This window comes from Lingula anatina, chromosome 2, assembly GCF_051362555.1.
Source record: "Lingula anatina isolate TDL-2025a chromosome 2, LinAna3.0, whole genome shotgun sequence".
Lineage (NCBI taxonomy): Eukaryota > Metazoa > Brachiopoda > Lingulata > Lingulida > Lingulidae > Lingula > Lingula anatina.
The window spans coordinates 1,431,094-1,446,815 of NC_141768.1; the positions used below are offsets into that span (position 1 = coordinate 1,431,094).

Sequence of the window (15,722 nt, forward strand, 5' to 3'; positions counted from 1 at the left end):
AAAACCATTCAGATCGGCCAGACGTTATACAAACAATAACCCACGCTCGTGCCAAGCATCAACACATAGTAACATCGCTAAAACAACAGAAGGCAATATAATGCTGCGTCGCGCCACGCGTGTCTCACCTAACGCATTTTAGCACAACCGGAGCTCTGCTAAGGTGAATGTTCTGTCAGAGTAAATGGAAGAGTAAGGACCTTGCGGTCACATTCGAAAACCATAAAAAAGCTGAAGATAAATAAGAAGACGCTCAGTAATCAAGTATTGCTAAGCGAGATTCACCCTTAATTTCCTCTCAGGTCCATCAGCGAGCGTACGCTGACACGCACGTGCGTAGTTTTGATGGTCTGTTAAATACATGCAACCCACGCAGTGTATATAAAAATGCTGACAATGTCTATATCTGTCCATATAATGCCACATATAATGGGTACAAAACATATCAAAGCTAGCTGCGCATCAATTGTATTTAGACAAACACATTATTGTTGGCAAGCTACAATACAATTTTACCGGGAACATGCAAAAGTGTGCATATCGGACAGAGATAATTGATTTAGGTCTGTAAATGGGAATTAACTGAGGCCAAAGACAATTGACACACCTCCAAAATGAATTATATGCTTGAACGCTGAATCACTGCACATCAGCGAAAAACTGCACATTAAAGGGATAACAACAGTTCGTATGAAATTCACATTTCCCAATAAATACATTGCAAACAACTCATAGAAATAAAATAAAATATATTTTACCACCAAATCGGCGGTTAACATAATTATTCTGGAATTTGTGCTTACCATCACATCACGTGACCTCCATGGATGGCTACACTCTGTAATAATCTCTCAAGAAAATATTACAAAAAGCCAAACTTTTTAGAAAAAAAACCAAGGACTAACTTTGAATGTCGGAATGGATTCATTAACCATTGGTAAGTATATGTGTGAGAAAATTGTCCTTTACCCCAGGGAAATCCGTGTTTTGGCCAAAATGAACAGTTGTTATCCCTTTAAGCGAAACGAATATAAAAGGCTCGCTCTAGAGACGAATCGCTGACCAAACCAACATTAAGGGTTAAGATCCATTGTTTAAGAGGAAAATAGTGATTGGAAAGTAAAAAGACAAAATCCTGGATCGCAACATTCTTACATAGATAAAACAAAACAATACTACAACCAAGTTTTCAAAATAATCGAATATATAGTTCTTTTGCCAGAAAAAAAAGATTAAAATCAGAGACCGATGTTACTAGTACGTGTACAGAACTACGTCTGTCACGGAAACATTTTCCTAACGAGATACACCATTTAAGAGGGTTTTCATGCCAACTTCCTCCATCATTGCCAAATTGCTTTTAGGTGAAAAAAATAAAGTAAAGTAACTCCTACACCTAATTACTTTATCCTGGAGAATACTTACATAAGTAATCTTCATATGGCGTGTGGCACACTATATACCATATTCCTACATGATATGTCACTGACGGTATTCACCCGCCTACTGGTAACTGTGCCTTAAGAACCAAGTTACAGGCATTAACAGCATTAACTGACCAAGGACCCAGTATAAGACCCCATTCCCATTGATTTTAGATCGATCTATAACTGTGGGGAGTCTCACTAGATTACTGTCAGCTTAGCCGGTTTAAGCGTCTGTCCCGCCTACTACAAGCTGTAAGGGGGTAATTAACTATGGTGTGCGCTCGGCTGACTGCAATTTAGCGTAAACCCCCCGGGAGTTAGGTCGATCTAAATCTTAATCACTGGATCGATCTAAATCTCTGGGAATACACCCTAAGATAACCCGTTAACATTGCACAGAGCGTTGCATCGTTCTCGATGTAATTCTCTTTTGTGCAGCCATATAATACTCCATGTTTTCCCCTACGATATAGATGATAGAAGAGTGATTGTTTCGTTGTCTATCCTGAATATGTTCACCCCCCCCCCCCCCCCCCCCCCCCCCGCGCTTATTACAAGTCTACAAACATGAGCTAAACTGGTTTACAATTCTGAAATGCCATCACATAAACAAATCAGTTTTCTGAGAGAAGTTAGAGGCATAAAATGTACTAAATGACCGTGAACAATGTTTTGTAGACCAAGTCAATGCGCTCTAGCTCCACGGGGACTCTCGCTGAATGCAATCAGATAATTAGACTAACACGTCTCCTCCTGGCGTCGAGTAGAATATGGAAAGCTGGATAATCCGATTACATTCAGCGAAAGTCCCCGTGAAGTGAGTGCGCATTAGCTAGATCTACAAAATCCATTGTGAACGGCCCTATTTACTGATTCAAACCACTGAGACTGACAACAGTTTTCTGGCCAAAACGCGAAGCCACAAAGTGCAATTGCTAAACCACGGCTTGGCTTGCACTTGAGCGCTTACAAGGCACTTTATTGAGCTATTCTACATGTAAAGTCCGTCATTGCGTGGTAACGTATGTGTCAAGCACCGCGGAGTACAAATTGTTTACGTCAAATAAAGAATTGCACTGGATTAACATCAACATTTACAGTATGATTCTGGTTAAACAAAACAAAAACATGAACAGAGCTTTTTTTTGACCGACTTCTTTGTGGCCTGTCTTTAATCGCTGATAGGAAACGTAGTCAGTAAGCAGAAAACAAATTTATTCAAGGTCACAATTCAAGATCTGTTTAACATTTCCACAATCACCGTTTTACCACGTTCGAGAAATACTTCCGCGCTGTCCAAAATGTCATCAGTAACCGAGCGTCTGAGACACGAGTAAACAGTCATTAAGTCTTAGTAGGTTTTGACTGATTGATTGCCTTATAGTTTGATCAGCCGCCACTTAAAGAGAGAGCTCCCCACAAATGTTTGCGATATGATTGTCCTGCTGCGTGGAGTCTACACTAGGACTGGATTCCCATACCTAGATCGAACTAACAGGATCGATCCATCTCCAATGGTTTTCTCACTAAATTGCTTTCAGCTTAAGCAGCTTAGATGTCTGGCACGCCTACTGAAGCTGTTAAACGATAGTTCATTACCCCTGGCAGCTTCAGTGGGTGCGACAGACATCTAAGCCGCTAAAGTTGATTGCAATTTAGCGAGAATCCCCTCAGAGTTAGATCGATCCACAGTTAGTACGATACGGTTTGGGAATGGGCCCTAAAACAGGTATAACGGCCACGTCAGTACACATCATAGCGGACTTTGGATACAAACTTCTAAATAGCGTTACACTTTTAAAAAGCTGACATTATGGTGGTAACTCACTTAATTCGAACAAAACTGTTGCACTTTATTCCTTAGCACAACGATTTCAGGTAATACTTGACACTGGTACAATGACATAAGTGATTTTTAACAAGAGAGACTGGATCTTGTCAGAAAATACGTTCTTATTAGTGACTCAAAGCAATAATAGTTGAGGAAATAAAATATCGTAAAATGCGACATGTCTGGAATGTGTTAGTTATCGCAGTGGTAATTTCTATATTCAGATCAGTTATGCGACACAGGTTGAAATATCAGGTTACAAACACAAATCTTAAATATCAGGTTTGGAAATGTCATTAAAGTATCGCACTTGTTCTTGTCACCGAGTTTGGTAATTCCGATATGGTACCTTTACGTGTTCACCAAATCATACGAGTATATTGAGTACTCCATGGAAAAGCAGTTGAAATAAAGACAGAATTTGCTAATTTATTTTTAAATGCCCAAAATAACTCTAAACAAAGCTGTGTGGCAAGATAAAGTGTTTTTCTTGCAGAAAAAAAATGAATGGAACCAAAGAGAAAGGATCACCATCTCTTTAATAGAACTCACCGCTACCATTTTGTCATCACATTTATTGCGCAATTCGAACTAAAATTACGTTGAAGCGTTTTCTTAAGTGTATTTATTAGTTAAACTGACAAGCTGGGGTCCATGACATTAACGTGTGTACAATGCCAGTTACCATGTTAAACCGACCACTTCAGCCTCATGCCAAAGACTGTATTTATAGCCAAACACATAAATGTAAACGTCTTAATATGGGAATATAGCAGTGTTAACCTGTTATTTTGACAGGTGAGTATGAATATTAGATAAGCGATGGCCAAGACTATGAAGACACAGAGAGGGCAACTCGGGTTACGTCCAAACAAACAATGATTATACAAGGAATCTTTCAGTAAAGTGGCAAAAATAGAATCTCATGTACTGTGGCCGAGTACTTGACAATGAGAAAGTGTGAACAAGCAGGGAGAAAACCAATACAATTAGAAGATATCGAAAGAATTGGGGTTTTATTTTCCGTATTGCGACAAATAAAAGATTCCGGTTAAGATAATTTTATTATTTCAACCAGCTGAAATATGCAAATCCTAAGACAAAATATGCCTACCTGAATGCTTACTGACAATGATTTTGCCTTCAGTCCTGGTTTTTTATGCTAAATGATAATTTTTTCTTCGTGTGTCCGCTATTCTCAATGATGCCTTTATTAAAATACATGCGTCAGTTATCAGTAATGTCCATAAGTCAAACCACGGTCATTTTAAAGTGCCACTATGTGCAAACAAATCTCGACAAAGTTAACTTACTTTAAAAAACTGGGTTCTCTATATAATCTTGTAAGAATAAAACGTTTTATCCGCCCAAGATATAAAAGATTAGGGAGGGCCTGGTATAGGATATCATACGTAGACGTCATTAGCGATTATCATCGGACGTAGCAAAAGGTGTGGAGAGGTGTGTGGCTTTGTATCCAGTAACTAGCAGTCGTGCGTTACCTGCCTTGTGTCGCTCCGTTTTAAGACGGTGGTCTTTATCTTCGGACTTGTCTAACTGACCGGAAAACTTCCACGCACCTCTCCAACCATAAATATGATGACACTAGTGTCTCAAACAGTGGCCGAGTACCAGACATGCGGTTATTTTGTCTGTTATTTTTATATTCCACTTTGACTACTACATGTACCTAGTGGTTAGACGTACTTACCGAAAAACACCATACCCAGCGTGTGTATGCTAGTTTAACAACAAGATAATGGCCATTTAACGCGTGTTCTCTGTGGGCTGGGCGTGATGGTACTAGAGAAAAACTAAGTGGTTGACTGGACATTCATGTCCGTGACTGATATAAAGCTCTCTCTCGTGATCAAGGTCATTTCTGTTGAAAAAAATGCAACAGGAGAACATTATATGTTATTTAGCTCGAACACAAGACTGTATCCGCCGATACAAGAAGTAACGGGGGGTGGGGGGGATACTCAAAAGTGAAAATGTATGAAATAAAGTGCCTTACAGTATTCAACATCATCAAAAATGTCCATCAGTTTTTAATAAAGAAAATGTCTAAAGATCGTTATTTGAACCCAACAAAACATTGTGAAACCTACACGTTAACCCGGGCGAAGGCCTTCATCAGACGAAGTAGATGTTACTAATTGAACGCTAGGTTTAATTATATTCATAATGGGATTAAACCGTCGCATGGGAAATAATCGCCAATGGACAAGAGGGGAAAAAAGGACACCTATGAAATATTGATAGACAGATCTGGGAAAGTCTGACAATATATATACCGGTAGAAGATACTAGCTCTGGCTCTGCTGTAAACGGGCTTTTTTCATACAGTTGTTCTGAATGTTATGCAATTTAAATAATGTATGCAGCAGCTCAATTTACAGCTGAATTATAAACCGCTGAAACTGCATACGATGAACAACTTAACTCTCTCGGAAGTTAACTAGAAGTGCCTGCGCGTGTGTGCGCGTACGCGTGCGCATGTTTGATGTTTTGATCAATCAGATGAGAGATTACCAAAGATGTAGTGCACAGCTTTGAAAATGACAGTAGGATAAACAAAATCTAACGGGAAGAACTGAATTTCAGACGTAATATTAAAAAACGATCGTTTAAGTTGACGATTTATTCTCACGCATCGAAGCCAATTAATGGCGCGTGATCTTTCATAAACAATGCCGGATTAATAGCCTTGGCACACTCACATTTTTCATAACGCAGCACGGGTAGAAAAAAACTTAGATTTTAAGAAACAGATGTGAATGCCCTACAAGGAATCTCGGCGGCTAAGGGGATTCCGTCAAATAAATTTGCACAGAAACGAAAAGGGAGGCCTAAATTTCATGTTAATCCTAAGAGTGGAATGTTGATGTTTTTAATTTGAAAAGCGGAGCCTCTGACTTAGGAGTCCAGATAGCTGTACCCAAACCCATCCCAGTGTCCAAGCACAGACGTTTTCCCTCACTGCTTTTATTATCAACACCGGGCTAGTGAGTTTAAATTGACATATTTGCAAGTGATGGACAACTTGAATACTGAAATACTAACGCCATGCACTGACATGCAGGGGACTTCTGAGAAAAACATACACAATACCTAAATCATTTCCCTGTCATGAGAGACTACCAGATGTTCATGTCCACAGTAATAACCCCGGGGTAAATAACGTACTTACCTCAGTCTTCACTACAGCGGAGAGTAAATCAGTGGTGTAATATACAAGGAATCCCCGTCATAACAACCCACGGAGTCATTTAGGGTGCTAGAAAGCTTCCACACACTGTCCCTGGGCAATGTATAGCCTTGGAGCGAAGCTGTTATAGAGTGCCTAACTATGAGATATCCGGAGCGTTAGGGTCAGTTGGCCGTTTCCCGTTGGTCACTCACTCAGTGAATCATGTGCTGTGCTCGGTTATATAGGTCAACGTGGCACGGTCATTGCCTCAATAGCACCGCACTGGACACCGTAAATAACCACAGGTTAACCCTTCGCCGTATCTTATCAACCCCTTAAAGTTATGTCATCGGCGTCTCAGCAAACGGTGACACTTTCACAGGGCAGCGACCGGTCAGGATTAACTCTCAGTATTGAGCTGAACGCGGCGTCGAGTGACCGAGGCGTTTTAACGTAGCGGTATGTTTAATGGATTAAGTAGCGTTCCGCGCGGGACGCTCTCAGCACAGTGAGGCACACACAAACTGTACTAACAATACTCTACGCGCCAGCAGCTGGCCGGGGCTAGGTCGATGACGTAATATGTGCGTGTTTACGTACCGTTTACCTGTGGACACAGACATACATTTGTATGTATTGAGATGTGCACAGCTGAATGTTGGGGTATTTTAACAAAATGAAACAGCGGGTGGTAAATCAATCCCCGGGGATAGCTTTTAGACCCAGGGGATTTAGGCAAGGGGAATGCATATCGCCTTTTTCGTATGTCCCCAGTTCCCGATGTTTAACTGAAGTCGGCAAAATAGACAAAAGTACAGCTGTTACCATTACTCGTAAATAATTTTATCACCTCACTCAGATTATAATTTCTTTGTTTCGTCAATAGCATACATCATAAACGTCTGTCATAAAACATTGTTGAACAAAGATTCTGATATAGATACTGACTAGGAACATTTTGCAAACTTAATTCGTCACAACAAAATATGAAATGGTAAATAATTTGCCGTAGTAAACCATCCAGTCTACAAAGGATCTTTAAGTAAACCAGTATAAACAATTAGTTGTGTGTGGACCCATACCTAACCCCGGTTCTAGGTAATGCTCAATTCACAAGAACTGATATATTTTGGTTTCAACAGTTGCTGCACATTTTCTATGGTTTGATCTGAATCAGGGTCACTGCAAGTGAAACTGAGTAAAATAAATACGGTGTGTTTTTAAACAACTGACTTAACTTAACATAAACTATTTATTTGCAATGGGATTAACCCTTTTCTCCGTTCACGTGGATTATATCACATAGTCGCCGAGTCATGTAAGGCGTTACTAGAAGTTGTAAGATCGCTGTACCAAAGTCGAACATTTCCTGATTCGACGTGTTTTTCCTGAATTACATGTGTTGACTTGATCGAAACACGACGTGTGTCTCGCTGTATTAGGATAGTGCTGCGACGCATGGGGATTTTACGAGAGATAAAACTTATCAGTGCGTGCTTTGAATGTCTATCACTAGCTACTCTGGGCTCCGTATCTCGAAAGGTTCGCTATGTTGCGCACGAGTGTCTCGATTCCATAACCGATTCTATTTCGAGATACGGGGCCATGGAATCGAGACACTTGCGCACGTAGCGAACCTTTCGAGATACGGAGCCCTGGATGGAAATTCGCCTTTCCCTTCGCCGGAAAAATGTTTTTTCTTTGCGCTACAACTGTATTACATAAAACCCTTGTTCACTGTGCTCCCGCCTCGGATATAAAACACACTATTGAGCAGAGGGCACGCCTAGATTATTAGCGTAAGATTTTTTTACTCAGTCTACGGAAGGCATCCAATTAATTGGAACCTTCCATGAAATAAAACTTCAACTTACATTTCCTCTTTTCTTCTACAAGGATTTCCCGAGGTAAGGTGTTGCATAGTAAAATTTTGTCTCATTTTCTTAGCTGGATACTAATACATATAATCAGTTACAAGTCACTCCACAGTAGAAATACCCTCACTAATATCCTCCGCCATTTGGATTTTTCGACTTTTCACATCCCATTAAAACGGAAAGATATAGGCAATTAAAGCTCATATCAATTCTTTAAAAATTACTAGGTCTTTAAGGTCACTGGTAGAGTTAAAGGTGTGTCTTTCAGTACACCAGGACAACCATCAGTGGAAGTTTTTGGACGGCCTACGTCTTCAAATCAAAAGCCGTAAACAGTATATAGGAGGTATTATCTGTGGGTGTGTGGAAAAGAGGTTTTGATATCAAAGTATTGTATTTTTTAAAGGAAATGCGTGTGCGTTTGACATGAAATATGGAAATAAAGACCCTGTAACCCTTGTTAATTCAGAATTATAATCGATAGAAAAGCTATCGAAACCACGACCTGACGGGGTTTCGTTCTTAACTTCACTTCATCATTGAAGTTTCGCGTGATCAGACTTTGCTTAATGATGTTCCTCAAAGGACGTAAAACAAGCCAATCTCAGCAAACACGTGCCAACACTTTAATGACATATTCGCTCAAGTGCACAAGCAGTCTAAAAATACGTACAACCGCACACCCGTTCATAGGTGAACACAAGCGCGAGCACACGTTAAGGTATGCGTAACTTGTACATGACTAACGCGCGCAAGCAACCCTTTGTATGATCCTACGAACCAAAAAATGTCATCGAACATATTTAAACATGCAGGCTTCAGCAGCTTAGGTAGTGCGCACAATACACACGAATATATCTACGTGGAAATCACGGCCAAAAGACGGTCAAAACAGTCGTTTATATTAGATAGGACTACTAACACCTTCGACTCTCGTGAATTATTGTGATATACATTGACAAAGATGCTTTACGACGCAACTTGTCGTTGCCTTGTATACTATTATAGTCAACAGCGCTGGTACGCATGAACTAATGCAGACAGATACGCTAAAAGGGATCAACCAAAATCTTTTTACCAATTTCAGCGCTAATATACGAGCAAACATTACCATTTCAAAGTATTTCCTCTGAGATTTTATTCTAAGCAACTGAGAAAAAAGCTCACCTTTCAATCCAAACCGCCTTTTCAGAAATTCTCTCTTGCACGCTGAGATCCGATCAGAGGCCCAATCGCTCAGTGTGTTTGATACGGGGCAACCGCCGCTGAACGACGCTTTATTAGAAAATCTGATTGAACTTCACGGGTATAATGTGCAAGATGCAGTAATCTGCGCTCACGCCGAGAGAGCTTATTCTTTTATTTATCGACGCTAGTGGTAATTTATACACTGAACCCGACAGTCAAATTAAATAAGATAGAGCGCTGGATATGAATACACAAGAAAAGACGAGAAAAAGTGAAGCGACGCCGGGTGTCAGATAGTCTACGTGTTCGTGTGGTAACTCTACCCAATGTTATATTAGGGAGTCTTAGTAAACAACATTCCGACATGGTTGCCAGAGAAGAGCTTTCTGTAATTAAATTTCAGTAAACATTTCATATTTTCCTTTTCTTTTATCTGAATATTGAAGCAACTGCTGCCTCGCCAGCCGTGTGTGTTATGAGGTAATGTGGTATATTAGGTTTCTCCCGGGGCAACACGCACGTGCGCCCACACACCCTAACTCACCCCCTTGGGAAACCAATCACCCTGAAGCCACACTGAGGGGAAATAAGGCCCAAACCTTTACCATCAAGGCAGTGGGAGATCTCCCTAAACCGTCCTCTGCGTAACACCTCCCATATATGTTCAGTTGCGGCTATTGATCGGTTTGCACGCCGGGTAGAAACACCACTACTACTTTCAGCTGGTAAAAACGCGTGTATATTTGTTATTCGGTCGTCTGGGAGGGCGAGGTTCTAACCATAACAATTCTAACGAGACGCGGCTTACCCAAATAACGATTGCGTAGGGCTGGGTACAGTGTAGGAGGGGTTTGGGTCTAGCCTCTACCTAGGCCAGAGAGATGTTTCACTACATATTCACATAAATGAAAATTATCAAACGCAAGCCGAAATACTTTCATACCGTTAGCTTACGACCAACATGGGCGAAGGCCTTCATCAGACTGATGTGAGAAGATGTTGACACTCACTGACCGCTAGGTGGTACAGCGGCCAGGATCCTCTTATAAATTAAATTATTTATTTACTAGCTGTGCACAGTTCTGTCCAGCGAATAATTTTTTCACCACAACTGAGTCATGACAGAGCCTGTGGTAAAGAGTAGACTGGATTGGCTTTTTGTGATTAGACATAGACATAGTAATCACGCTATGTGCAAAGAGAGCAGGTGCTTAGTTAACCGTCCCAGTTTGTCTGGAAATACGACCAAATATGCCTTATTATTTTTTTTCTAGACGTAGAGATTTATAAGAATCTGGGAGACAGGGATAGTTATGTAAACTGAAAACAGCTATCTCTTCTTTTCTGAGACAGCACAACGGCAAAATATATTCACTTGATTAAAACACGCAAAATTATTGAATATTCGGAAGGAATACCAACGCTGCTATTGCTACAAGATTAAACTTTTTAAGAAACACACACTTTGACCATTTATTCTTCCTTCGGATACGCAGTGAGCCTTCGATCTTCAAATTTGTCGATCATAATTTCAATTGCAATCGCACACATCTGTGACAGAGACAAATGTGCACGTGACCTTTCGTTCTGCCGAGGTGTGTCCCCAGGGTATTGACCTCGAACCACCTATAGTACATTATACTTCAGGGCTTGTTCCACCTCCGTGACTTAAACATTGATTAATACTTGTAGTCCTTGCTGTAGCCAGGTATATCAATATTCTTGTGGGAATGGCGCAGTAAAATTAAGAAAAATGAATTTATGTCCAGTTTTCGAACTGTTCCACCCTGCAAAGACGCAGGGGTTGAGGTATCACCTGCTAATTTCAAATATATTCAAATTGATATTAAATATCTGAAGAGGGAAGGAATTACCTGTTTTATGGGGGATTACTTGATGTAACACTTTGTGCATACCATTCGTGAAATTCTATTATCTCAGCCCGCTGACTAATGCGCAATACATTGGCATCTTATCCTTGATATAAAAACGATGCTTTGCTTAAAACAAACAAGGTTTTCCCTCTAGAAGACGAGGTGAAAGGGACAGAGTAAGGCATTGTTGGTAAAGATAGACTATGGCCGAACCTCTTCAACAATTTGAAATGTCTCTGCACCCAATCTTCGCCGCGACTGACGGTTTTGACCACAAACTACTCATTAAAATACCATTACAGTTATCTTCACCTTTATGAAAAACCCCTTCTAGACTCTGAGGCTGCCCAAGTCCCAAAGCATGAATAATATTCAACCTGGTGGGAGATCTCAGTATTTGTGTATGGTCTAGTAGAGTTCATTCTTAGTGTTTCTGAAACCAAGATCTTTTTTCGTCTGTTACGGGATATGTTTTGCTTTGTGTAATGACTTTTGAACTGACATTTCCCATGGTCAAATACGTCTCCCTGGATGTACAGGGCTGTGATTTAACATGCAAAACTGTGGGTCGAACACGAGTTAACATTCTGGTTGATCCCTAGCCCGGGTTAACCATTTTCGCAGCACGTGCGAGTAAATTTACAAAGCACACCAACGGAAAATTGTTTCAAATTCGAATTTAACGAAACTGATTTACTCTGTTTATTTTAACAATGAGATAATGACGTCACTTTAGGTAACAACCGCCTTAGATTTTTGGCGATTAGGTTTTGCTTTTGATGTTAGATTAGTAAATGTGAAGTTAATCGTTGTTTTTTTCCTGAAATAGCCCCTGTGTGTGACCGACTCCCATTGCCGGTTAAGTAACTGATCACGAGGGTCATTTAAAAAAAAAACGCATATACGACATTTTCCTATTGCCAACAAATATGTAAAAATACATTTTAAAGGCATTTATTTGCTAAATGCTCCATTTCGTCACTGATTAACTTTCTTACTTGCCATTCACTAAATGAATAATATTGGTGTCACAACAAATAAATAAAAGGGTGAATAAATGAAAAATATACAATCAAACTATGGATGGGTGTTTTTAATTTGATTTATGAAGAATTTCAAAGTTTCCAATCCAGCGGGGACCGGTGTGTGTGGTGAACGTAGATGGGAGGAATTAAATCAATTAAGACGCCTGAAAGGTTGAGAGACTAAGCGAGCTGAAATAAGATATAAACAAAAGAATTAAACCGATAAAATAGAAAAAAGAAAAATCGATGACATTTAAATCTAACAGGGAGGTTTTGATCAAATGGGAGGCATCGGGTATGTGGCGGTCGTTATTTTTCAATATTAAGATTACCCCTCGCAGCCGCGTTTGTATACAGCACTAACATAACGGACGCAATAAGAGCCAAAAAGTCGTATAATGGGACGACCACGAAGATGGGTGTTAATAAAATGAAACATTAACCGCGATCGATCTCTACCGCCCAATGTGCGTTCAGAGTCTCTCAGGTGTACTTGCTATTGCCCGTTCATCACACAATCTAGGAAATAAAGTTTAAGAGCGCCTCCCTTTATGTCATGGAGGTGAACATTAAACGCTGCGTTGTTTATATTCGTACAACACTTTATTTTTCCTTTAATTTCCATTGCATGCTATTGCGCTACGATCCTAACCTGAACAATGCCCATGTGTGAGGCAAAATTCGATTTATGAATATCGACGGCGACGTAATATGATTGAAAATATAACAGCTTCACCAAGCAGAATTTTTAGAAGTCAAATAATTGATAACTGTTGTCGTAATGCGCTTATTTTTTCTCGAGCGCTTTTTTTACAAAATTGTTTCAACTAGACCATAAATCAAATAAACGGAAACCGCGTGCGCGCACTGTTTCTTTTATTCGGTTTATTTGAAGCTCTTTGGGATTGGATCAAAAGGTTGCGTCACCTAGGGTATATAAATATTGTGGCGGTGCTTCAGACGGCGCAAAGGCACGGTCGCAAAAATAATACCACGGGTTTACGACAATTTGATGCATATTTTTATGTCTTTACAAGAATGTCAGATAAACTTACACAGCCTTAGTAAATTCACAACCTACCTTCAATTTCCTCGCCCACTCCAGATTCACGTAGGAACTAATTATTTCTAGCGTAAATGCGATTGAGTTAAAAGACGGCAATTGCTTCCTTGCGCTCTGCCGAGGAGAAAATTTTCTATCAAAGTAAATATACGAACCGAGATACACTTTATAGGAATGGAAACGTAACACAAACAACACCAGAATTTTGCTTTTTGTTAACAAATCAAAACAATAAAATTCTGAAAATGATAACAGAATGACCTGGTTTGACTTGACTCGGTACAAACCTTAAACGATTACATTCCATAAACGATCTGCAGCAGACAGTCGCATTGTAAAAAAGTCTTTCTCCTTCGTGTTAAAGATGTATAACTAAACAGTTGCAGGATTGACATGAAGAGTTTGCGTGAATTACAGTAAATAACACAAGAATCCTAACTTCCCCCCGTGAGCTGAACTGGCAACGTGCTATAGCCAAAACTTGTCCCCTTAATCACGGCCAACCCGCGTGTATCGTGTACACGCGATTCCAAACACTTGGTTCATGTTACAAGGCAGGACTGCAAGGATTCACACATGATCCGCGGGGAGGGTGCATTGATACATTTAATGAAGACAAGATTCGCGACATGGACGCTGTAATGAGATTAACTCGGTGGAGATGCACGAGAAAATGCCACAAGGATACCAAACCAATAAGAGAAAAGACAATAATTATCATGTGTTGCAAATAATAATGTTTTTCTCGGCAGATTGATGAAAAACAGATGCTTAATTCTACCAAGATATCTCTGGAACGAATAAATCTCCAAAAAAATTGTCTACAATAACAATTTCATATAGGCTGAATGAGTAATGCGATTTACTCCCAGAGATGCTTTGGATTTCGAAATCTTGCTGCACGGAAAAACGCTGTACTGTGTGGGGCAAACGAATCTCGCCTCAGCCAAGGAGGTATTTTAACCTGTGCTTTTCCCACCACAGACGTAACAGTCATCATCTACCTGGGGGTTTCCTGAGTATTAAGTGAAGGCGAATGGATATGAGCGCAGCGATCTGCCGGAACGATTAACGGAATTCGTAGCATAGATTGCCACAGCTTCGCGTTCACTTCAACTGGTGCACGTTTAAAATGGTCTTGATGTGCACCTTGTACACAAAATGTATTTTCTGTTTGTTTTAAATGAAGTTTGATCCACGGACACGCTTTGATTTTCCGATACATTTAATACGCTTAACTTCCTATCTCTGAGTCCAGGCTTTCCATAATGACTGAGTGAATATGAAAATGGAATTTTCTTTTTAAATTATGAAGTGAGTTACTGACATCGTTGAATAAAAAATAATTTTACTAACACTTCAACAATCACACCCTTAGATATCTGATGTAATGTGTATGACATATCGTCCCACCCGAGATAAAAATATGACCAAGTAGGAAGGTTCCCTTTCATCACTCATCATTATACAACCAAGCAATGGCAATAGATATTCCTTTTTATCTACCAGAACAATGATACAATAATACGGTCATTTGATTTACGAGCGGTAACTCTCTGTACACAGGGTCGGTAGGTGAAATTTATTTATTTTTTATTTCTATTTCTTTTAACATATGATTACAACGGACATACATAGCAGCTAAATTTTAGAGTCGGGCAGTTGATTGTAAGGTGAATGTGCTTTCCACTGGTCAATTTTTGAACATACAAAATGTTTAAGCTTTTTTCTTGGGTCAATTTTTGTAATTTTCCCAATGACCATTGCATTTTGCCATTTGAAAAAAAAGCAGGTGCGACAAAAGAAATTCTGATTTCCTCAAATATAAAATCGGTCGGGTTCGATATTAACCATCTCATCGATTCTGTCTGGGCCAACATTATAATTTCCGTTTCATCAAAGGGCACCTAATTGGCTATAAAGACCATACACATATTTCCTTGATTAAGTCAACGGCCGGACTGTCGCTAGCTTTAACTGCCTTTTACGACTGGGATAATGTGCAAATTAACTTATAATGGAAATAAAAGCTTATGCTTTCCAAACGTTAACAATATCCATCTCTTGCCCATTCTATTGAATGCCTTTCCAAAGGAAATCGCTAACAATTCCCAGCACACACGCTGTGGTGATATACTGTAAAGGGTTCGTCATCCAGAAGATTGATACAGACAGATAAAAAGTAGAAAGAAAACTAAGGAACCTGACAGAAAATTTTACAACTAATAAATCAATTAAAATTTA

The 15,722-nt window shown here is 39.7% G+C and overlaps 1 protein-coding gene across 3 annotated transcripts in view; it reads right to left on the reverse strand.

The window, feature by feature from the left end:
• Positions 1–15,722, reverse strand: part of LOC106180982 (QRFP-like peptide receptor) — a 78,985-nt gene that overhangs the window by 50,529 nt on the left and 12,734 nt on the right. For 2 of the 3 annotated variants that reach the window (XM_087007226.1, XM_087007228.1), the window contains exon 1: positions 6,452–6,983. The exons of the other annotated variant lie outside the window; for it this stretch is intronic. The gene's annotated coding sequence lies outside the window, so the exon portion shown is untranslated. Of the gene's footprint in view, positions 1–6,451; positions 6,984–15,722 lie in introns of those variants that run through there. 3 annotated transcript variants of the gene reach the window in all.